This window comes from Hyla sarda, unplaced genomic scaffold (genome assembly GCF_029499605.1).
Source record: "Hyla sarda isolate aHylSar1 unplaced genomic scaffold, aHylSar1.hap1 scaffold_610, whole genome shotgun sequence".
Lineage (NCBI taxonomy): Eukaryota > Metazoa > Chordata > Amphibia > Anura > Hylidae > Hyla > Hyla sarda.
Genome location: NW_026610625.1, coordinates 61,412 through 84,345, shown reverse-complemented (window position 1 = coordinate 84,345; position 22,934 = coordinate 61,412). Strand labels below are relative to the sequence as shown.

At 46.0% G+C, this 22,934-nt stretch overlaps 10 non-coding genes across 10 annotated transcripts; all 10 read right to left on the bottom strand.

Moving 5' to 3' along the window:
* Nucleotides 1–1,153: 1,153 nt before the first annotated feature.
* Nucleotides 1,154–1,344, bottom strand: LOC130341077 (U2 spliceosomal RNA). The gene has a single exon (XR_008881077.1). It is a non-coding gene; the product is annotated as a U2 spliceosomal RNA (small nuclear RNA).
* Nucleotides 1,345–3,848: 2,504 nt separating this feature from the next.
* Nucleotides 3,849–4,039, bottom strand: LOC130341076 (U2 spliceosomal RNA). The gene has a single exon (XR_008881076.1). It is a non-coding gene; the product is annotated as a U2 spliceosomal RNA (small nuclear RNA).
* A 2,090-nt stretch (nt 4,040–6,129) lies between these two features.
* On the bottom strand, nt 6,130–6,320 carry LOC130341075 (U2 spliceosomal RNA). Its single transcript, XR_008881075.1, has one exon. It is a non-coding gene; the product is annotated as a U2 spliceosomal RNA (small nuclear RNA).
* A 2,099-nt stretch (nt 6,321–8,419) lies between these two features.
* Nucleotides 8,420–8,610, bottom strand: LOC130341074 (U2 spliceosomal RNA). Its single transcript, XR_008881074.1, has one exon. It is a non-coding gene; the product is annotated as a U2 spliceosomal RNA (small nuclear RNA).
* A 2,094-nt stretch (nt 8,611–10,704) lies between these two features.
* Nucleotides 10,705–10,895, bottom strand: LOC130341072 (U2 spliceosomal RNA). Its single transcript, XR_008881073.1, has one exon. It is a non-coding gene; the product is annotated as a U2 spliceosomal RNA (small nuclear RNA).
* Nucleotides 10,896–12,993: 2,098 nt separating this feature from the next.
* LOC130341071 (U2 spliceosomal RNA) lies at nt 12,994–13,184 on the bottom strand. Its single transcript, XR_008881072.1, has one exon. It is a non-coding gene; the product is annotated as a U2 spliceosomal RNA (small nuclear RNA).
* A 2,107-nt stretch (nt 13,185–15,291) lies between these two features.
* Nucleotides 15,292–15,482, bottom strand: LOC130341069 (U2 spliceosomal RNA). Its single transcript, XR_008881070.1, has one exon. It is a non-coding gene; the product is annotated as a U2 spliceosomal RNA (small nuclear RNA).
* Nucleotides 15,483–17,576: 2,094 nt separating this feature from the next.
* LOC130341068 (U2 spliceosomal RNA) lies at nt 17,577–17,767 on the bottom strand. The gene has a single exon (XR_008881069.1). It is a non-coding gene; the product is annotated as a U2 spliceosomal RNA (small nuclear RNA).
* A 2,085-nt stretch (nt 17,768–19,852) lies between these two features.
* LOC130341067 (U2 spliceosomal RNA) lies at nt 19,853–20,043 on the bottom strand. The gene has a single exon (XR_008881068.1). It is a non-coding gene; the product is annotated as a U2 spliceosomal RNA (small nuclear RNA).
* A 2,072-nt stretch (nt 20,044–22,115) lies between these two features.
* Nucleotides 22,116–22,306, bottom strand: LOC130341066 (U2 spliceosomal RNA). Its single transcript, XR_008881067.1, has one exon. It is a non-coding gene; the product is annotated as a U2 spliceosomal RNA (small nuclear RNA).
* Nucleotides 22,307–22,934: the final 628 nt, after the last annotated feature.

The window sequence follows — 22,934 nt, the reverse complement described above, 5'->3', positions numbered from 1 at the left end:
TTCCACCTTTTTTTCCCTTCTCTTCCTCTTACTTTTTTTTCACGTTTTTTTACGTTTTTCTCCTTTTCGCCTCTTTTCTGGGCGTATTATTCTTCTTTTTCTTCTTTTTTTTCGTCTAATGCATACCCCATCAGTGCAGCAATGCTTATTCAATACCGCCAGCAGATGGAGACACTGGGGGATAATATTCTAAGGATTTATACTGATTTTTCCTGTCTGAATTTGTCGCACAGAAAGTTGCAGGCCAAATATGTGTGACATTTCTGCGACTTTAGCTTCTAGAGCATTTTTACAACATTATACATAGGTGCTGAATACATAAAAAGCGACTGTTCAGCGACAGACAAGTCGCATCGGCTGAAAGTAGGCCAGAATGTCAGTCCATGTTGGAGCAGGTTTAGATACAGTCTAAAGTATAGATCTCAAAGTCTGTGCACAGAATTTAGCAAGGGCCTCGCACCTTCTGATGCATCAGGTAGGTGCACAATAGCATAGCCTAACCCTCTGTACTTTGGTCTATATTGATGCGGGACATAGACAGCCAGCTGATGACCAATCCATTAGTGCAATGGATGGCTGGAAGCATTTGTCTTTGCCTTTGCAATACCACAGAAGCAATGCATGGTCAATGTACAGCAATGACACACCTGTGTGAACAGCCAGGAGACCCCCCCCCCCCCCCCCCCCATGTTATGTTACATAGTTACATAGTTAGTACGGTCGAAAAAAGACATATGTCCATCAAGTTCAACCAGGGAATTAAGGGGTAGGGGTGTGGCGCGATATTGGGGAAGGGATGAGATTTTATATTTCTTCATAAGCATTAATCTTATTTTGTCAATTAGGAACATTCAGCACCCACCCGCTATCAAGGCAGCTGCCTATCATGTCATGCCCTACCTGCACAGGTGTGCTGGCTACTCAAATGATCCAATTAAGGAGGCCATTTAGTCAGCAGCAGCAGAAGTCCTGTGCCTGGACGCTCCAACAGCGGCCAGACACAAGCAGAAGCAGAAGCAGCAGAAGCAGCAGCAGCACCACCTTTTGTTTTTTGGCTGCTGCAGCAGCAGCAAGGCCCACAGGGCTGGCTAGCTGGCTAGCCAGCAAGCAGGTAGCAATGAAAGTAGGAATCTTTCTTTTTAACCCTGTAAGGGGGTGGTGCACTGTACCCGAAGATACTGCCATATCGGGTCAATGCATAGGGCGACGGAAGCAAGCTTCGAAATCGGCCCCCGTTCTCAAAAATCCATTTAATATATGGTCCCCAGATAGGGGACGTATCAGATATTAAACTGATAAGAACAGATACTACACTTGATCTTAGCCAAAAGGCCGAGAAGCGATAACCGTGAAAGGGGCGGGCCCAACAAGGTGCCCTTCATGGGCACTATCACTGCTTGCTGTCAGGGAGGCTGCCAGACAATTTTCCATGCACACTCTGGGCTGGGGGGCAGTCAACCACCAGTACACACAGCAGAACCTAAACCCATACCATTATTGCTAAGCAGCAAGACAGGGGCCCATTGCACTCCCACGGGGCCTTTTTAAATGCAATCCATAACCCGGATTTGCCAGGAACCCTTCTTACTCCTCCTACTTGCATGTGACACTGGGCTTAGGATCTGCATAGGAAACACACACACAAGCACACACCTACCTTTGTTGCCTGCAGATGCCTCCTTGGCTGTCCCCAAACGGTATCAAACCAACACCCACGGGAAGCTGTAAGCATAGAGGACATGCCTGCACCCCATTGGACTTACCTGTGTGGGTTAAACCCGGGTTATTTGACAACCTATGGCGGTGATGGTTCTGCTCAGGCAGAGCAGTGCTGATGCTCCTCATAAAGCTGTCGCTGCTGTGAAGGTTCTAGGTGACATCACAAATCCCTATGGTTACATACACAACAAAGCTGGGTTGTTGTTGTTTACACTCTGCAAGGCCTGTGGAAGTGAGTGACATCATAGCACTGTAGTTCTGAGGGTTCTAGATGGATGCAACAATCTCCTGTTGCTTCTATGAAGGCCATAATAGACGACATCACCAAACAGCTCCATAGTCACATACACAGCAAAGGAGAGATGTTGTTTACACCTAGTGATGTCAGTGGTATTGAGTGACATCACAGCACAGTGCTAAGGCTCCTGGGCCTGGACACAGCAGCGGCTGCAATATCTCAACGGAGAATACGTTTATATATATGTGTGTGTGTGCGCGTATGTATATATATATATATATATATATATATATATATATATATATATATATATATATATATATATATATATTTCTCCGCCGAAATCACTTTTAAACCCATTTCCACCTTTTTTTCCCTTCTCTTCCTCTTACTTTTTTTTCACGTTTTTTTACGTTTTTCTCCTTTTCGCCTCTTTTCTGGGCGTATTATTCTTCTTTTTCTTCTTTTTTTTCGTCTAATGCATACCCCATCAGTGCAGCAATGCTTATTCAATACCGCCAGCAGATGGAGACACTGGGGGATAATTTTCTAAGGATTTATACAGATTTTTCCTGTCTGAATTTGTCGCACAGAAAGTTGCAGGCCAAATATAGTTACATATATAGTTACATAGTTAGTACGGTCGAAAAAAGACATATGTCCATCAAGTTCAACCAGGGAATTAAGGGGTAGGGGTGTGGCGCGATATTGGGGAAGGGATGAGATTTTATATTTCTTCATAAGCATTAATCTTATTTTGTTCCAGGAATGTATCTAATCCTGTTTTAAAGCTGTTAATTGTTCCTGCTGTGACCAGTTCCTGAGGTAGACCGTTCCATAAATTCACAGTCCTCACGGTAAAGAAGGCGTGTCGCCCCTTGAGACTAAACTTTTTTTTCTCCAGACGGAGGGAGTGCCCCCTCGTCCTTTGGGGGGGTTTAACCTGGAACAGTTTTTCTCCATATTTTTTGTATGGGCCATTAATATACTTATAATATGTGTGACATTTCTGCGACTTTAGCTTCTAGAGCATTTTTACAACATTATACATAGGTGCTGAATACATAAAAAGCGACTGTTCAGCGACAGACAAGTCGCATCGGCTGAAAGTAGGCCAGAATGTCAGTCCATGTTGGAGCAGGTTTAGATACAGTCTAAAGTATAGATCTCAAAGTCTGTGCACAGAATTTAGCAAGGGCCTCGCACCTTCTGATGCATCAGGTAGGTGCACAATAGCATAGCCTAACCCTCTGTACTTTGGTCTATATTGATGCGGGACATAGACAGCCAGCTGATGACCAATCCATTAGTGCAATGGATGGCTGGAAGCATTTGTCTTTGCCTTTGCAATACCACAGAAGCAATGCATGGTCAATGTACAGCAATGACACACCTGTGTGAACAGCCAGGAGACCCCCCCCCCCCCCCATGTTATGTTACATAGTTACATAGTTAGTACGGTCGAAAAAAGACATATGTCCATCAAGTTCAACCAGGGAATTAAGGGGTAGGGGTGTGGCGCGATATTGGGGAAGGGATGAGATTTTATATTTCTTCATAAGCATTAATCTTATTTTGTCAATTAGGAACATTCAGCACCCACCCGCTATCAAGGCAGCTGCCTATCATGTCATGCCCTACCTGCACAGGTGTGCTGGCTACTCAAATGATCCAATTAAGGAGGCCATTTAGTCAGCAGCAGCAGAAGTCCTGTGCCTGGACGCTCCAACAGCGGCCAGACACAAGCAGAAGCAGAAGCAGCAGAAGCAGCAGCAGCACCACCTTTTGTTTTTTGGCTGCAGCAGCAGCAAGGCCCACAGGGCTGGCTAGCTGGCTAGCCAGCAAGCAGGTAGCAATGAAAGTAGGAATCTTTCTTTTTAACCCTGTAAGGGGGTGGTGCACTGTACCCGAAGATACTGCCATATCGGGTCAATGCATAGGGCGACGGAAGCAAGCTTCGAAATCGGCCCCCGTTCTCAAAAATCCATTTAATATATGGTCCCCAGATAGGGGACGTATCAGATATTAAACTGATAAGAACAGATACTACACTTGATCTTAGCCAAAAGGCCGAGAAGCGATAACCGTGAAAGGGGCGGGCCCAACAAGGTGCCCTTCATGGGCACTATCACTGCTTGCTGTCAGGGAGGCTGCCAGACAATTTTCCATGCACACTCTGGGCTGGGGGGCAGTCAACCACCAGTACACACAGCAGAACCTAAACCCATACCATTATTGCTAAGCAGCAAGACAGGGGCCCATTGCACTCCCACGGGGCCTTTTTAAATGCAATCCATAACCCGGATTTGCCAGGAACCCTTCTTACTCCTCCTACTTGCATGTGACACTGGGCTTAGGATCTGCATAGGAAACACACACACAAGCACACACCTACCTTTGTTGCCTGCAGATGCCTCCTTGGCTGTCCCCAAACGGTATCAAACCAACACCCACGGGAAGCTGTAAGCATAGAGGACATGCCTGCACCCCATTGGACTTACCTGTGTGGGTTAAACCCGGGTTATTTGACAACCTATGGCGGTGATGGTTCTGCTCAGGCAGAGCAGTGCTGATGCTCCTCATAAAGCTGTCGCTGCTGTGAAGGTTCTAGGTGACATCACAAATCCCTATGGTTACATACACAACAAAGCTGGGTTGTTGTTTTTTACACTCTGCAAGGCCTGTGGAAGTGAGTGACATCATAGCACTGTAGTTCTGAGGGTTCTAGATGGATGCAACAATCTCCTGTTGCTTCTATGAAGGCCGTAATAGACGACATCACCAAACAGCTCCATAGTCACATACACAGCAAAGGAGAGATGTTGTTTACACCTAGTGATGTCAGTGGTATTGAGTGACATCACAGCACAGTGCTAAGGCTCCTGGGCCTGGACACAGCAGCGGCTGCAATATCTCAACGGAGAATACGTTTATATATATGTGTGTGTGTGTGCGTATATATATATATATATATATATATATATATATATATATATATATATTTCTCCGCCGAAATCACTTTTAAACCCATTTCCACCTTTTTTTCCCTTCTCTTCCTCTTACTTTTTTTTCACGTTTTTTTACGTTTTTCTCCTTTTCGCCTCTTTTCTGGGCGTATTATTCTTCTTTTTCTTCTTTTTTTTCGTCTAATGCATACCCCATCAGTGCAGCAATGCTTATTCAATACCGCCAGCAGATGGAGACACTGGGGGATAATTTTCTAAGGATTTATACTGATTTTTCCTGTCTGAATTTGTCGCACAGAAAGTTGCAGGCCAAATATGTGTGACATTTCTGCGACTTTAGCTTCTAGAGCATTTTTACAACATTATACATAGGTGCTGAATACATAAAAAGCGACTGTTCAGCGACAGACAAGTCGCATCGGCTGAAAGTAGGCCAGAATGTCAGTCCATGTTGGAGCAGGTTTAGATACAGTCTAAAGTATAGATCTCAAAGTCTGTGCACAGAATTTAGCAAGGGCCTCGCACCTTCTGATGCATCAGGTAGGTGCACAATAGCATAGCCTAACCCTCTGTACTTTGGTCTATATTGATGCGGGACATAGACAGCCAGCTGATGACCAATCCATTAGTGCAATGGATGGCTGGAAGCATTTGTCTTTGCCTTTGCAATACCACAGAAGCAATGCATGGTCAATGTACAGCAATGACACACCTGTGTGAACAGCCAGGAGACCCCCCCCCCCCCCCCCCCATGTTATGTTACATAGTTACATAGTTAGTACGGTCGAAAAAAGACATATGTCCATCAAGTTCAACCAGGGAATTAAGGGGTAGGGGTGTGGCGCGATATTGGGGAAGGGATGAGATTTTATATTTCTTCATAAGCATTAATCTTATTTTGTCAATTAGGAACATTCAGCACCCACCCGCTATCAAGGCAGCTGCCTATCATGTCATGCCCTACCTGCACAGGTGTGCTGGCTACTCAAATGATCCAATTAAGGAGGCCATTTAGTCAGCAGCAGCAGAAGTCCTGTGCCTGGACGCTCCAACAGCGGCCAGACACAAGCAGAAGCAGAAGCAGCAGAAGCAGCAGCAGCACCACCTTTTGTTTTTTGGCTGCAGCAGCAGCAAGGCCCACAGGGCTGGCTAGCTAGCAAGCAGGTAGCAATGAAAGTAGGAATCTTTCTTTTTAACCCTGTAAGGGGGTGGTGCACTGTACCCGAAGATACTGCCATATCGGGTCAATGCATAGGGCGACGGAAGCAAGCTTCGAAATCGGCCCCCGTTCTCAAAAATCCATTTAATATATGGTCCCCAGATAGGGGACGTATCAGATATTAAACTGATAAGAACAGATACTACACTTGATCTTAGCCAAAAGGCCGAGAAGCGATAACCGTGAAAGGGGCGGGCCCAACAAGGTGCCCTTCATGGGCACTATCACTGCTTGCTGTCAGGGAGGCTGCCAGACAATTTTCCATGCACACTCTGGGCTGGGGGGCAGTCAACCACCAGTACACACAGCAGAACCTAAACCCATACCATTATTGCTAAGCAGCAAGACAGGGGCCCATTGCACTCCCACGGGGCCTTTTTAAATGCAATCCATAACCCGGATTTGCCAGGAACCCTTCTTACTCCTCCTACTTGCATGTGACACTGGGCTTAGGATCTGCATAGGAAACACACACACAAGCACACACCTACCTTTGTTGCCTGCAGATGCCTCCTTGGCTGTCCCCAAACGGTATCAAACCAACACCCACGGGAAGCTGTAAGCATAGAGGACATGCCTGCACCCCATTGGACTTACCTGTGTGGGTTAAACCCGGGTTATTTGACAACCTATGGCGGTGATGGTTCTGCTCAGGCAGAGCAGTGCTGATGCTCCTCATAAAGCTGTCGCTGCTGTGAAGGTTCTAGGTGACATCACAAATCCCTATGGTTACATACACAACAAAGCTGGGTTGTTGTTGTTTACACTCTGCAAGGCCTGTGGAAGTGAGTGACATCATAGCACTGTAGTTCTGAGGGTTCTAGATGGATGCAACAATCTCCTGTTGCTTCTATGAAGGCCATAATAGACGACATCACCAAACAGCTCCATAGTCACATACACAGCAAAGGAGAGATGTTGTTTACACCTAGTGATGTCAGTGGTATTGAGTGACATCACAGCACAGTGCTAAGGCTCCTGGGCCTGGACACAGCAGCGGCTGCAATATCTCAACGGAGAATACGTTTATATATATGTGTGTGTGTGCGCGTATGTATATATATATATATATATATATATATATATATATATATATATATATATTTCTCCGCCGAAATCACTTTTAAACCCATTTCCACCTTTTTTTCCCTTCTCTTCCTCTTACTTTTTTTTCACGTTTTTTTACGTTTTTCTCCTTTTCGCCTCTTTTCTGGGCGTATTATTCTTCTTTTTCTTCTTTTTTTTCGTCTAATGCATACCCCATCAGTGCAGCAATGCTTATTCAATACCGCCAGCAGATGGAGACACTGGGGGATAATTTTCTAAGGATTTATACTGATTTTTCCTGTCTGAATTTGTCGCACAGAAAGTTGCAGGCCAAATATGTGTGACATTTCTGCGACTTTAGCTTCTAGAGCATTTTTACAACATTATACATAGGTGCTGAATACATAAAAAGCGACTGTTCAGCGACAGACAAGTCGCATCGGCTGAAAGTAGGCCAGAATGTCAGTCCATGTTGGAGCAGGTTTAGATACAGTCTAAAGTATAGATCTCAAAGTCTGTGCACAGAATTTAGCAAGGGCCTCGCACCTTCTGATGCATCAGGTAGGTGCACAATAGCATAGCCTAACCCTCTGTACTTTGGTCTATATTGATGCGGGACATAGACAGCCAGCTGATGACCAATCCATTAGTGCAATGGATGGCTGGAAGCATTTGTCTTTGCCTTTGCAATACCACAGAAGCAATGCATGGTCAATGTACAGCAATGACACACCTGTGTGAACAGCCAGGAGACCCCCCCCCCCCCCATGTTATGTTACATAGTTACATAGTTAGTACGGTCGAAAAAAGACATATGTCCATCAAGTTCAACCAGGGAATTAAGGGGTAGGGGTGTGGCGCGATATTGGGGAAGGGATGAGATTTTATATTTCTTCATAAGCATTAATCTTATTTTGTAAATTAGGAACATTCAGCACCCACCCGCTATCAAGGCAGCTGCCTATCATGTCATGCCCTACCTGCACAGGTGTGCTGGCTACTCAAATGATCCAATTAAGGAGGCCATTTAGTCAGCAGCAGCAGAAGTCCTGTGCCTGGACGCTCCAACAGCGGCCAGACACAAGCAGAAGCAGAAGCAGCAGAAGCAGCAGCAGCACCACCTTTTGTTTTTTGGCTGCAGCAGCAGCAAGGCCCACAGGGCTGGCTAGCTGGCTAGCCAGCAAGCAGGTAGCAATGAAAGTAGGAATCTTTCTTTTTAACCCTGTAAGGGGGTGGTGCACTGTACCCGAAGATACTGCCATATCGGGTCAATGCATAGGGCGACGGAAGCAAGCTTCGAAATCGGCCCCCGTTCTCAAAAATCCATTTAATATATGGTCCCCAGATAGGGGACGTATCAGATATTAAACTGATAAGAACAGATACTACACTTGATCTTAGCCAAAAGGCCGAGAAGCGATAACCGTGAAAGGGGCGGGCCCAACAAGGTGCCCTTCATGGGCACTATCACTGCTTGCTGTCAGGGAGGCTGCCAGACAATTTTCCATGCACACTCTGGGCTGGGGGGCAGTCAACCACCAGTACACACAGCAGAACCTAAACCCATACTATTATTGCTAAGCAGCAAGACAGGGGCCCATTGCACTCCCACGGGGCCTTTTTAAATGCAATCCATAACCCGGATTTGCCAGGAACCCTTCTTACTCCTCCTACTTGCATGTGACACTGGGCTTAGGATCTGCATAGGAAACACACACACAAGCACACACCTACCTTTGTTGCCTGCAGATGCCTCCTTGGCTGTCCCCAAACGGTATCAAACCAACACCCACGGGAAGCTGTAAGCATAGAGGACATGCCTGCACCCCATTGGACTTACCTGTGTGGGTTAAACCCGGGTTATTTGACAACCTATGGCGGTGATGGTTCTGCTCAGGCAGAGCAGTGCTGATGCTCCTCATAAAGCTGTCGCTGCTGTGAAGGTTCTAGGTGACATCACAAATCCCTATGGTTACATACACAACAAAGCTGGGTTGTTGTTTTTTACACTCTGCAAGGCCTGTGGAAGTGAGTGACATCATAGCACTGTAGTTCTGAGGGTTCTAGATGGATGCAACAATCTCCTGTTGCTTCTATGAAGGCCATAATAGACGACATCACCAAACAGCTCCATAGTCACATACACAGCAAAGGAGAGATGTTGTTTACACCTAGTGATGTCAGTGGTATTGAGTGACATCACAGCACAGTGCTAAGGCTCCTGGGCCTGGACACAGCAGCGGCTGCAATATCTCAACGGAGAATACGTTTATATATATGTGTGTGTGTGCGCGTATATATATATATATATATATATATATATATATATATATATATTTCTCCGCCGAAATCACTTTTAAACCCATTTCCACCTTTTTTTCCCTTCTCTTCCTCTTACTTTTTTTTCACGTTTTTTTTACGTTTTTCTCCTTTTCGCCTCTTTTCTGGGCGTATTATTCTTCTTTTTCTTCTTTTTTTTCGTCTAATGCATACCCCATCAGTGCAGCAATGCTTATTCAATACCGCCAGCAGATGGAGACACTGGGGGATAATTTTCTAAGGATTTATACAGATTTTTCCTGTCTGAATTTGTCGCACAGAAAGTTGCAGGCCAAATATGTGTGACATTTCTGCGACTTTAGCTTCTAGAGCATTTTTACAACATTATACATAGGTGCTGAATACATAAAAAGCGACTGTTCAGCGACAGACAAGTCGCATCGGCTGAAAGTAGGCCAGAATGTCAGTCCATGTTGGAGCAGGTTTAGATACAGTCTAAAGTATAGATCTCAAAGTCTGTGCACAGAATTTAGCAAGGGCCTCGCACCTTCTGATGCATCAGGTAGGTGCACAATAGCATAGCCTAACCCTCTGTACTTTGGTCTATATTGATGCGGGACATAGACAGCCAGCTGATGACCAATCCATTAGTGCAATGGATGGCTGGAAGCATTTGTCTTTGCCTTTGCAATACCACAGAAGCAATGCATGGTCAATGTACAGCAATGACACACCTGTGTGAACAGCCAGGAGACCCCCCCCCCCCCCCATGTTATGTTACATAGTTACATAGTTAGTACGGTCGAAAAAAGACATATGTCCATCAAGTTCAACCAGGGAATTAAGGGGTAGGGGTGTGGCGCGATATTGGGGAAGGGATGAGATTTTATATTTCTTCATAAGCATTAATCTTATTTTGTCAATTAGGAACATTCAGCACCCACCCGCTATCAAGGCAGCTGCCTATCATGTCATGCCCTACCTGCACAGGTGTGCTGGCTACTCAAATGATCCAATTAAGGAGGCCATTTAGTCAGCAGCAGCAGAAGTCCTGTGCCTGGACGCTCCAACAGCGGCCAGACACAAGCAGAAGCAGAAGCAGCAGAAGCAGCAGCAGCACCACCTTTTGTTTTTTGGCTGCTGCAGCAGCAGCAAGGCCCACAGGGCTGGCTAGCTGGCTAGCCAGCAAGCAGGTAGCAATGAAAGTAGGAATCTTTCTTTTTAACCCTGTAAGGGGGTGGTGCACTGTACCCGAAGATACTGCCATATCGGGTCAATGCATAGGGCGACGGAAGCAAGCTTCGAAATCGGCCCCCGTTCTCAAAAATCCATTTAATATATGGTCCCCAGATAGGGGACGTATCAGATATTAAACTGATAAGAACAGATACTACACTTGATCTTAGCCAAAAGGCCGAGAAGCGATAAACCGTGAAAGGGGCGGGCCCAACAAGGTGCCCTTCATGGGCACTATCACTGCTTGCTGTCAGGGAGGCTGCCAGACAATTTTCCATGCACACTCTGGGCTGGGGGGCAGTCAACCACCAGTACACACAGCAGAACCTAAACCCATACCATTATTGCTAAGCAGCAAGACAGGGGCCCATTGCACTCCCACGGGGCCTTTTTAAATGCAATCCATAACCCGGATTTGCCAGGAACCCTTCTTACTCCTCCTACTTGCATGTGACACTGGGCTTAGGATCTGCATAGGAAACACACACACAAGCACACACCTACCTTTGTTGCCTGCAGATGCCTCCTTGGCTGTCCCCAAACGGTATCAAACCAACACCCACGGGAAGCTGTAAGCATAGAGGACATGCCTGCACCCCATTGGACTTACCTGTGTGGGTTAAACCCGGGTTATTTGACAACCTATGGCGGTGATGGTTCTGCTCAGGCAGAGCAGTGCTGATGCTCCTCATAAAGCTGTCGCTGCTGTGAAGGTTCTAGGTGACATCACAAATCCCTATGGTTACATACACAACAAAGCTGGGTTGTTGTTGTTTACACTCTGCAAGGCCTGTGGAAGTGAGTGACATCATAGCACTGTAGTTCTGAGGGTTCTAGATGGATGCAACAATCTCCTGTTGCTTCTATGAAGGCCATAATAGACGACATCACCAAACAGCTCCATAGTCACATACACAGCAAAGGAGAGATGTTGTTTACACCTAGTGATGTCAGTGGTATTGAGTGACATCACAGCACAGTGCTAAGGCTCCTGGGCCTGGACACAGCAGCGGCTGCAATATCTCAACGGAGAATACGTTTATATATATGTGTGTGTGTGCGCGTATATATATATATATATATATATATATATATATATATATATATATATATTTCTCCGCCGAAATCACTTTTAAACCCATTTCCACCTTTTTTTCCCTTCTCTTCCTCTTACTTTTTTTTTCACGTTTTTTTACGTTTTTCTCCTTTTCGCCTCTTTTCTGGGCGTATTATTCTTCTTTTTCTTCTTTTTTTTCGTCTAATGCATACCCCATCAGTGCAGCAATGCTTATTCAATACCGCCAGCAGATGGAGACACTGGGGGATAATTTTCTAAGGATTTATACTGATTTTTCCTGTCTGAATTTGTCGCACAGAAAGTTGCAGGCCAAATATGTGTGACATTTCTGCGACTTTAGCTTCTAGAGCATTTTTACAACATTATACATAGGTGCTGAATACATAAAAAGCGACTGTTCAGCGACAGACAAGTCGCATCGGCTGAAAGTAGGCCAGAATGTCAGTCCATGTTGGAGCAGGTTTAGATACAGTCTAAAGTATAGATCTCAAAGTCTGTGCACAGAATTTAGCAAGGGCCTCGCACCTTCTGATGCATCAGGTAGGTGCACAATAGCATAGCCTAACCCTCTGTACTTTGGTCTATATTGATGCGGGACATAGACAGCCAGCTGATGACCAATCCATTAGTGCAATGGATGGCTGGAAGCATTTGTCTTTGCCTTTGCAATACCACAGAAGCAATGCATGGTCAATGTACAGCAATGACACACCTGTGTGAACAGCCAGGAGACCCCCCCCCCCCCCCATGTTATGTTACATAGTTACATAGTTAGTACGGTCGAAAAAAGACATATGTCCATCAAGTTCAACCAGGGAATTAAGGGGTAGGGGTGTGGCGCGATATTGGGGAAGGGATGAGATTTTATATTTCTTCATAAGCATTAATCTTATTTTGTCAATTAGGAACATTCAGCACCCACCCGCTATCAAGGCAGCTGCCTATCATGTCATGCCCTACCTGCACAGGTGTGCTGGCTACTCAAATGATCCAATTAAGGAGGCCATTTAGTCAGCAGCAGCAGAAGTCCTGTGCCTGGACGCTCCAACAGCGGCCAGACACAAGCAGAAGCAGAAGCAGCAGAAGCAGCAGCAGCACCACCTTTTGTTTTTTGGCTGCAGCAGCAGCAAGGCCCACAGGGCTGGCTAGCTGGCTAGCCAGCAAGCAGGTAGCAATGAAAGTAGGAATCTTTCTTTTTAACCCTGTAAGGGGGTGGTGCACTGTACCCGAAGATACTGCCATATCGGGTCAATGCATAGGGCGACGGAAGCAAGCTTCGAAATCGGCCCCCGTTCTCAAAAATCCATTTAATATATGGTCCCCAGATAGGGGACGTATCAGATATTAAACTGATAAGAACAGATACTACACTTGATCTTAGCCAAAAGGCCGAGAAGCGATAACCGTGAAAGGGGCGGGCCCAACAAGGTGCCCTTCATGGGCACTATCACTGCTTGCTGTCAGGGAGGCTGCCAGACAATTTTCCATGCACACTCTGGGCTGGGGGGCAGTCAACCACCAGTACACACAGCAGAACCTAAACCCATACCATTATTGCTAAGCAGCAAGACAGGGGCCCATTGCACTCCCACGGGGCCTTTTTAAATGCAATCCATAACCCGGATTTGCCAGGAACCCTTCTTACTCCTCCTACTTGCATGTGACACTGGGCTTAGGATCTGCATAGGAAACACACACACAAGCACACACCTACCTTTGTTGCCTGCAGATGCCTCCTTGGCTGTCCCCAAACGGTATCAAACCAACACCCACGGGAAGCTGTAAGCATAGAGGACATGCCTGCACCCCATTGGACTTACCTGTGTGGGTTAAACCCGGGTTATTTGACAACCTATGGCGGTGATGGTTCTGCTCAGGCAGAGCAGTGCTGATGCTCCTCATAAAGCTGTCGCTGCTGTGAAGGTTCTAGGTGACATCACAAATACCTATGGTTACATACACAACAAAGCTGGGTTGTTGTTGTTTACACTCTGCAAGGCCTGTGGAAGTGAGTGACATCATAGCACTGTAGTTCTGAGGGTTCTAGATGGATGCAACAATCTCCTGTTGCTTCTATGAAGGCCATAATAGACGACATCACCAAACAGCTCCATAGTCACATACACAGCAAAGGAGAGATGTTGTTTACACCTAGTGATGTCAGTGGTATTGAGTGACATCACAGCACAGTGCTAAGGCTCCTGGGCCTGGACACAGCAGCGGCTGCAATATCTCAACGGAGAATACGTTTATATATATGTGTGTGTGTGCGCGTATATATATATATATATATATATATATATATATATATATATATATATATATATATATTTCTCCGCCGAAATCACTTTTAAACCCATTTCCACCTTTTTTTCCCTTCTCTTCCTCTTACTTTTTTTTCACGTTTTTTTACGTTTTTCTCCTTTTCGCCTCTTTTCTGGGCGTATTATTCTTCTTTTTCTTCTTTTTTTTCGTCTAATGCATACCCCATCAGTGCAGCAATGCTTATTCAATACCGCCAGCAGATGGAGACACTGGGGGATAATTTTCTAAGGATTTATACTGATTTTTCCTGTCTGAATTTGTCGCACAGAAAGTTGCAGGCCAAATATGTGTGACATTTCTGCGACTTTAGCTTCTAGAGCATTTTTACAACATTATACATAGGTGCTGAATACATAAAAAGCGACTGTTCAGCGACAGACAAGTCGCATCGGCTGAAAGTAGGCCAGAATGTCAGTCCATGTTGGAGCAGGTTTAGATACAGTCTAAAGTATAGATCTCAAAGTCTGTGCACAGAATTTAGCAAGGGCCTCGCACCTTCTGATGCATCAGGTAGGTGCACAATAGCATAGCCTAACCCTCTGTACTTTGGTCTATATTGATGCGGGACATAGACAGCCAGCTGATGACCAATCCATTAGTGCAATGGATGGCTGGAAGCATTTGTCTTTGCCTTTGCAATACCACAGAAGCAATGCATGGTCAATGTACAGCAATGACACACCTGTGTGAACAGCCAGGAGACCCCCCCCCCCCCCCATGTTATGTTACATAGTTACATAGTTAGTACGGTCGAAAAAAGACATATGTCCATCAAGTTCAACCAGGGAATTAAGGGGTAGGGGTGTGGCGCGATATTGGGGAAGGGATGAGATTTTATATTTCTTCATAAGCATTAATCTTATTTTGTCAATTAGGAACATTCAGCACCCACCCGCTATCAAGGCAGCTGCCTATCATGTCATGCCCTACCTGCACAGGTGTGCTGGCTACTCAAATGATCCAATTAAGGAGGCCATTTAGTCAGCAGCAGCAGAAGTCCTGTGCCTGGACGCTCCAACAGCGGCCAGACACAAGCAGAAGCAGAAGCAGCAGAAGCAGCAGCAGCACCACCTTTTGTTTTTTGGCTGCTGCAGCAGCAGCAAGGCCCACAGGGCTGGCTAGCTGGCTAGCCAGCAAGCAGGTAGCAATGAAAGTAGGAATCTTTCTTTTTAACCCTGTAAGGGGGTGGTGCACTGTACCCGAAGATACTGCCATATCGGGTCAATGCATAGGGCGACGGAAGCAAGCTTCGAAATCGGCCCCCGTTCTCAAAAATCCATTTAATATATGGTCCCCAGATAGGGGACGTATCAGATATTAAACTGATAAGAACAGATACTACACTTGATCTTAGCCAAAAGGCCGAGAAGCGATAACCGTGAAAGGGGCGGGCCCAACAAGGTGCCCTTCATGGGCACTATCACTGCTTGCTGTCAGGGAGGCTGCCAGACAATTTTCCATGCACACTCTGGGCTGGGGGGCAGTCAACCACCAGTACACACAGCAGAACCTAAACCCATACCATTATTGCTAAGCAGCAAGACAGGGGCCCATTGCACTCCCACGGGGCCTTTTTAAATGCAATCCATAACCCGGATTTGCCAGGAACCCTTCTTACTCCTCCTACTTGCATGTGACACTGGGCTTAGGATCTGCATAGGAAACACACACACAAGCACACACCTACCTTTGTTGCCTGCAGATGCCTCCTTGGCTGTCCCCAAACGGTATCAAACCAACACCCACGGGAAGCTGTAAGCATAGAGGACATGCCTGCACCCCATTGGACTTACCTGTGTGGGTTAAACCCGGGTTATTTGACAACCTATGGCGGTGATGGTTCTGCTCAGGCAGAGCAGTGCTGATGCTCCTCATAAAGCTGTCGCTGCTGTGAAGGTTCTAGGTGACATCACAAATCCCTATGGTTACATACACAACAAAGCTGGGTTGTTGTTGTTTACACTCTGCAAGGCCTGTGGAAGTGAGTGACATCATAGCACTGTAGTTCTGAGGGTTCTAGATGGATGCAACAATCTCCTGTTGCTTCTATGAAGGCCATAATAGACGACATCACCAAACAGCTCCATAGTCACATACACAGCAAAGGAGAGATGTTGTTTACACCTAGTGATGTCAGTGGTATTGAGTGACATCACAGCACAGTGCTAAGGCTCCTGGGCCTGGACACAGCAGCGGCTGCAATATCTCAACGGAGAATACGTTTATATATATGTGTGTGTGTGCGCGTATATATATATATATATATATATATATATATATATATATATATATATATATATTTCTCCGCCGAAATCACTTTTAAACCCATTTCCACCTTTTTTTCCCTTCTCTTCCTCTTACTTTTTTTTCACGTTTTTTTACGTTTTTCTCCTTTTCGCCTCTTTTCTGGGCGTATTATTCTTCTTTTTCTTCTTTTTTTTCGTCTAATGCATACCCCATCAGTGCAGCAATGCTTATTCAATACCGCCAGCAGATGGAGACACTGGGGGATAATTTTCTAAGGATTTATACTGATTTTTCCTGTCTGAATTTGTCGCACAGAAAGTTGCAGGCCAAATATGTGTGACATTTCTGCGACTTTAGCTTCTAGAGCATTTTTACAACATTATACATAGGTGCTGAATACATAAAAAGCGACTGTTCAGCGACAGACAAGTCGCATCGGCTGAAAGTAGGCCAGAATGTCAGTCCATGTTGGAGCAGGTTTAGATACAGTCTAAAGTATAGATCTCAAAGTCTGTGCACAGAATTTAGCAAGGGCCTCGCACCTTCTGATGCATCAGGTAGGTGCACAATAGCATAGCCTAACCCTCTGTACTTTGGTCTATATTGATGCGGGACATAGACAGCCAGCTGATGACCAATCCATTAGTGCAATGGATGGCTGGAAGCATTTGTCTTTGCCTTTGCAATACCACAGAAGCAATGCATGGTCAATGTACAGCAATGACACACCTGTGTGAACAGCCAGGAGACCCCCCCCCCCCCCCCCCATGTTATGTTACATAGTTACATAGTTAGTACGGTCGAAAAAAGACATATGTCCATCAAGTTCAACCAGGGAATTAAGGGGTAGGGGTGTGGCGCGATATTGGGGAAGGGATGAGATTTTATATTTCTTCATAAGCATTAATCTTATTTTGTCAATTAGGAACAATCAGCACCCACCCGCTATCAAGGCAGCTGCCTATCATGTCATGCCCTACCTGCACAGGTGTGCTGGCTACTCAAATGATCCAATTAAGGAGGCCATTTAGTCAGCAGCAGCAGAAGTCCTGTGCCTGGACGCTCCAACAGCGGCCAGACACAAGCAGAAGCAGAAGCAGCAGAAGCACCACCTTTTGTTTTTTGGCTGCAGCAGCAGCAAGGCCCACAGGGCTGGCTAGCTGGCTAGCCAGCAAGCAGGTAGCAATGAAAGTAGGAATCTTTCTTTTTAACCCTGTAAGGGGGTGGTGCACTGTACCCGAAGATACTGCCATATCGGGTCAATGCATAGGGCGACGGAAGCAAGCTTCGAAATCGGCCCCCGTTCTCAAAAATCCATTTAATATATGGTCCCCAGATAGGGGACGTATCAGATATTAAACTGATAAGAACAGATACTACACTTGATCTTAGCCAAAAGGCCGAGAAGCGATAACCGTGAAAGGGGCGGGCCCAACAAGGTGCCCTTCATGGGCACTATCACTGCTTGCTGTCAGGGAGGCTGCCAGACAATTTTCCATGCACACTCTGGGCTGGGGGGCAGTCAACCACCAGTACACACAGCAGAACCTAAACCCATACCATTATTGCTAAGCAGCAAGACAGGGGCCCATTGCACTCCCACGGGGCCTTTTTAAATGCAATCCATAACCCGGATTTGCCAGGAACCCTTCTTACTCCTCCTACTTGCATGTGACACTGGGCTTAGGATCTGCATAGGAAACACACACACAAGCACACACCTACCTTTGTTGCCTGCAGATGCCTCCTTGGCTGTCCCCAAACGGTATCAAACCAACACCCACGGGAAGCTGTAAGCATAGAGGACATGCCTGCACCCCATTGGACTTACCTGTGTGGGTTAAACCCGGGTTATTTGACAACCTATGGCGGTGATGGTTCTGCTCAGGCAGAGCAGTGCTGATGCTCCTCATAAAGCTGTCGCTGCTGTGAAGGTTCTAGGTGACATCACAAATCCCTATGGTTACATACACAACAAAGCTGGGTTGTTGTTGTTTACACTCTGCAAGGCCTGTGGAAGTGAGTGACATCATAGCACTGTAGTTCTGAGGGTTCTAGATGGATGCAACAATCTCCTGTTGCTTCTATGAAGGCCATAATAGACGACATCACCAAACAGCTACATAGTCACATACACAGCAAAGGAGAGATGTTGTTTACACCTAGTGATGTCAGTGGTATTGAGTGACATCACAGCACAGTGCTAAGGCTCCTGGGCCTGGACACAGCAGCGGCTGCAATATCTCAACGGAGAATACGTTTATATATATGTGTGTGTGTGCGCGTATATATATATATATATATATATATATATATATATATATTTCTCCGCCGAAATCACTTTTAAACCCATTTCCACCTTTTTTTCCCTTCTCTTCCTCTTACTTTTTTTTCACGTTTTTTTACGTTTTTCTCCTTTTCGCCTCTTTTCTGGGCGTATTATTCTTCTTTTTCTTCTTTTTTTTCGTCTAATGCATACCCCATCAGTGCAGCAATGCTTATTCAATACCGCCAGCAGATGGAGACACTGGGGGATAATTTTCTAAGGATTTATACTGATTTTTCCTGTCTGAATTTGTCGCACAGAAAGTTGCAGGCCAAATATGTGTGACATTTCTGCGACTTTAGCTTCTAGAGCATTTTTACAACATTATACATAGGTGCTGAATACATAAAAAGCGACTGTTCAGCGACAGACAAGTCGCATCGGCTGAAAGTAGGCCAGAATGTCAGTCCATGTTGGAGCAGGTTTAGATACAGTCTAAAGTATAGATCTCAAAGTCTGTGCACAGAATTTAGCAAGGGCCTCGCACCTTCTGATGCATCAGGTAGGTGCACAATAGCATAGCCTAACCCTCTGTACTTTGGTCTATATTGATGCGGGACATAGACAGCCAGCTGATGACCAATCCATTAGTGCAATGGATGGCTGGAAGCATTTGTCTTTGCCTTTGCAATACCACAGAAGCAATGCATGGTCAATGTACAGCAATGACACACCTGTGTGAACAGCCAGGAGACCCCCCCCCCCCCCATGTTATGTTACATAGTTACATAGTTAGTACGGTCGAAAAAAGACATATGTCCATCAAGTTCAACCAGGGAATTAAGGGGTAGGGGTGTGGCGCGATATTGGGGAAGGGATGAGATTTTATATTTCTTCATAAGCATTAATCTTATTTTGTCAATTAGGAACATTCAGCACCCACCCGCTATCAAGGCAGCTGCCTATCATGTCATGCCCTACCTGCACAGGTGTGCTGGCTACTCAAATGATCCAATTAAGGAGGCCATTTAGTCAGCAGCAGCAGAAGTCCTGTGCCTGGACGCTCCAACAGCGGCCAGACACAAGCAGAAGCAGAAGCAGCAGAAGCAGCAGCAGCACCACCTTTTGTTTTTTGGCTGCAGCAGCAGCAAGGCCCACAGGGCTGGCTAGCTGGCTAGCCAGCAAGCAGGTAGCAATGAAAGTAGGAATCTTTCTTTTTAACCCTGTAAGGGGGTGGTGCACTGTACCCGAAGATACTGCCATATCGGGTCAATGCATAGGGCGACGGAAGCAAGCTTCGAAATCGGCCCCCGTTCTCAAAAATCCATTTAATATATGGTCCCCAGATAGGGGACGTATCAGATATTAAACTGATAAGAACAGATACTACACTTGATCTTAGCCAAAAGGCCGAGAAGCGATAACCGTGAAAGGGGCGGGCCCAACAAGGTGCCCTTCATGGGCACTATCACTGCTTGCTGTCAGGGAGGCTGCCAGACAATTTTCCATGCACACTCTGGGCTGGGGGGCAGTCAACCACCAGTACACACAGCAGAACCTAAACCCATACCATTATTGCTAAGCAGCAAGACAGGGGCCCATTGCACTCCCACGGGGCCTTTTTAAATGCAATCCATAACCCGGATTTGCCAGGAACCCTTCTTACTCCTCCTACTTGCATGTGACACTGGGCTTAGGATCTGCATTGGAAACACACACACAAGCACACACCTACCTTTGTTGCCTGCAGATGCCTCCTTGGCTGTCCCCAAACGGTATCAAACCAACACCCACGGGAAGCTGTAAGCATAGAGGACATGCCTGCACCCCATTGGACTTACCTGTGTGGGTTAAACCCGGGTTATTTGACAACCTATGGCGGTGATGGTTCTGCTCAGGCAGAGCAGTGCTGATGCTCCTCATAAAGCTGTCGCTGCTGTGAAGGTTCTAGGTGACATCACAAATCCCTATGGTTACATACACAACAAAGCTGGGTTGTTGTTTTTTACACTCTGCAAGGCCTGTGGAAGTGAGTGACATCATAGCACTGTAGTTCTGAGGGTTCTAGATGGATGCAACAATCTCCTGTTGCTTCTATGAAGGCCATAATAGACGACATCACCAAACAGCTCCATAGTCACATACACAGCAAAGGAGAGATGTTGTTTACACCTAGTGATGTCAGTGGTATTGAGTGACATCACAGCACAGTGCTAAGGCTCCTGGGCCTGGACACAGCAGCGGCTGCAATATCTCAATGGAGAATACGTTTATATATATGTGTGTGTGTGCGCGTATATATATATATATATATATATATATTTCTCCGCCAAAATCACTTTTAAACCCATTTCCACCTTTTTTTCCCTTCTCTTCCTCTTACTTTTTTTTCACGTTTTTTTACGTTTTTCTCCTTTTCGCCTCTTTTCTGGGCGTATTATTCTTCTTTTTCTTCTTTTTTTTCGTCTAATGCATACCCCATCAGTGCAGCAATGCTTATTCAATACCGCCAGCAGATGGAGACACTGGGGGATAATTTTCTAAGGATTTATACAGATTTTTCCTGTCTGAATTTGTCGCACAGAAAGTTGCAGGCCAAATATGTGTGACATTTCTGCGACTTTAGCTTCTAGAGCATTTTTACAACATTATACATAGGTGCTGAATACATAAAAAGCGACTGTTCAGCGACAGACAAGTCGCATCGGCTGAAAGTAGGCCAGAATGTCAGTCCATGTTGGAGCAGGTTTAGATACAGTCTAAAGTATAGATCTCAAAGTCTGTGCACAGAATTTAGCAAGGGCCTCGCACCTTCTGATGCATCAGGTAGGTGCACAATAGCATAGCCTAACCCTCTGTACTTTGGTCTATATTGATGCGGGACATAGACAGCCAGCTGATGACCAATCCATTAGTGCAATGGATGGCTGGAAGCATTTGTCTTTGCCTTTGCAATACCACAGAAGCAATGCATGGTCAATGTACAGCAATGACACACCTGTGTGAACAGCCAGGAGACCCCCCCCCCCCCATGTTATGTTACATAGTTACATAGTTAGTACGGTCGAAAAAAGACATATGTCCATCAAGTTCAACCAGGGAATTAAGGGGTAGGGGTGTGGCGCGATATTGGGGAAGGGATGAGATTTTATATTTCTTCATAAGCATTAATCTTATTTTGTCAATTAGGAACATTCAGCACCCACCCGCTATCAAGGCAGCTGCCTATCATGTCATGCCCTACCTGCACAGGTGTGCTGGCTACTCAAATGATCCAATTAAGGAGGCCATTTAGTCAGCAGCAGCAGAAGTCCTGTGCCTGGACGCTCCAACAGCGGCCAGACACAAGCAGAAGCAGAAGCAGCAGAAGCAGCAGCAGCACCACCTTTTGTTTTTTGGCTGCAGCAGCAGCAAGGCCCACAGGGCTGGCTAGCTGGCTAGCCAGCAAGCAGGTAGCAATGAAAGTAGGAATCTTTCTTTTTAACCCTGTAAGGGGGTGGTGCACTGTACCCGAAGATACTGCCATATCGGGTCAATGCATAGGGCGACGGAAGCAAGCTTCGAAATCGGCCCCCGTTCTCAAAAATCCATTTAATATATGGTCCCCAGATAGGGGACGTATCAGATATTAAACTGATAAGAACAGATACTACACTTGATCTTAGCCAAAAGGCCGAGAAGCGATAACCGTGAAAGGGGCGGGCCCAACAAGGTGCCCTTCATGGGCACTATCACTGCTTGCTGTCAGGGAGGCTGCCAGACAATTTTCCATGCACACTCTGGGCTGGGGGGCAGTCAACCACCAGTACACACAGCAGAACCTAAACCCATACCATTATTGCTAAGCAGCAAGACAGGGGCCCATTGCACTCCCACGGGGCCTTTTTAAATGCAATCCATAACCCGGATTTGCCAGGAACCCTTCTTACTCCTCCTACTTGCATGTGACACTGGGCTTAGGATCTGCATAGGAAACACACACACAAGCACACACCTACCTTTGTTGCCTGCAGATGCCTCCTTGGCTGTCCCCAAACGGTATCAAACCAACACCCACGGGAAGCTGTAAGCATAGAGGACATGCCTGCACCCCATTGGACTTACCTGTGTGGGTTAAACCCGGGTTATTTGACAACCTATGGCGGTGATGGTTCTGCTCAGGCAGAGCAGTGCTGATGCTCCTCATAAAGCTGTCGCTGCTGTGAAGGTTCTAGGTGACATCACAAATCCCTATGGTTACATACACAACAAAGCTGGGTTGTTGTTGTTTACACTCTGCAAGGCCTGTGGAAGTGAGTGACATCATAGCACTG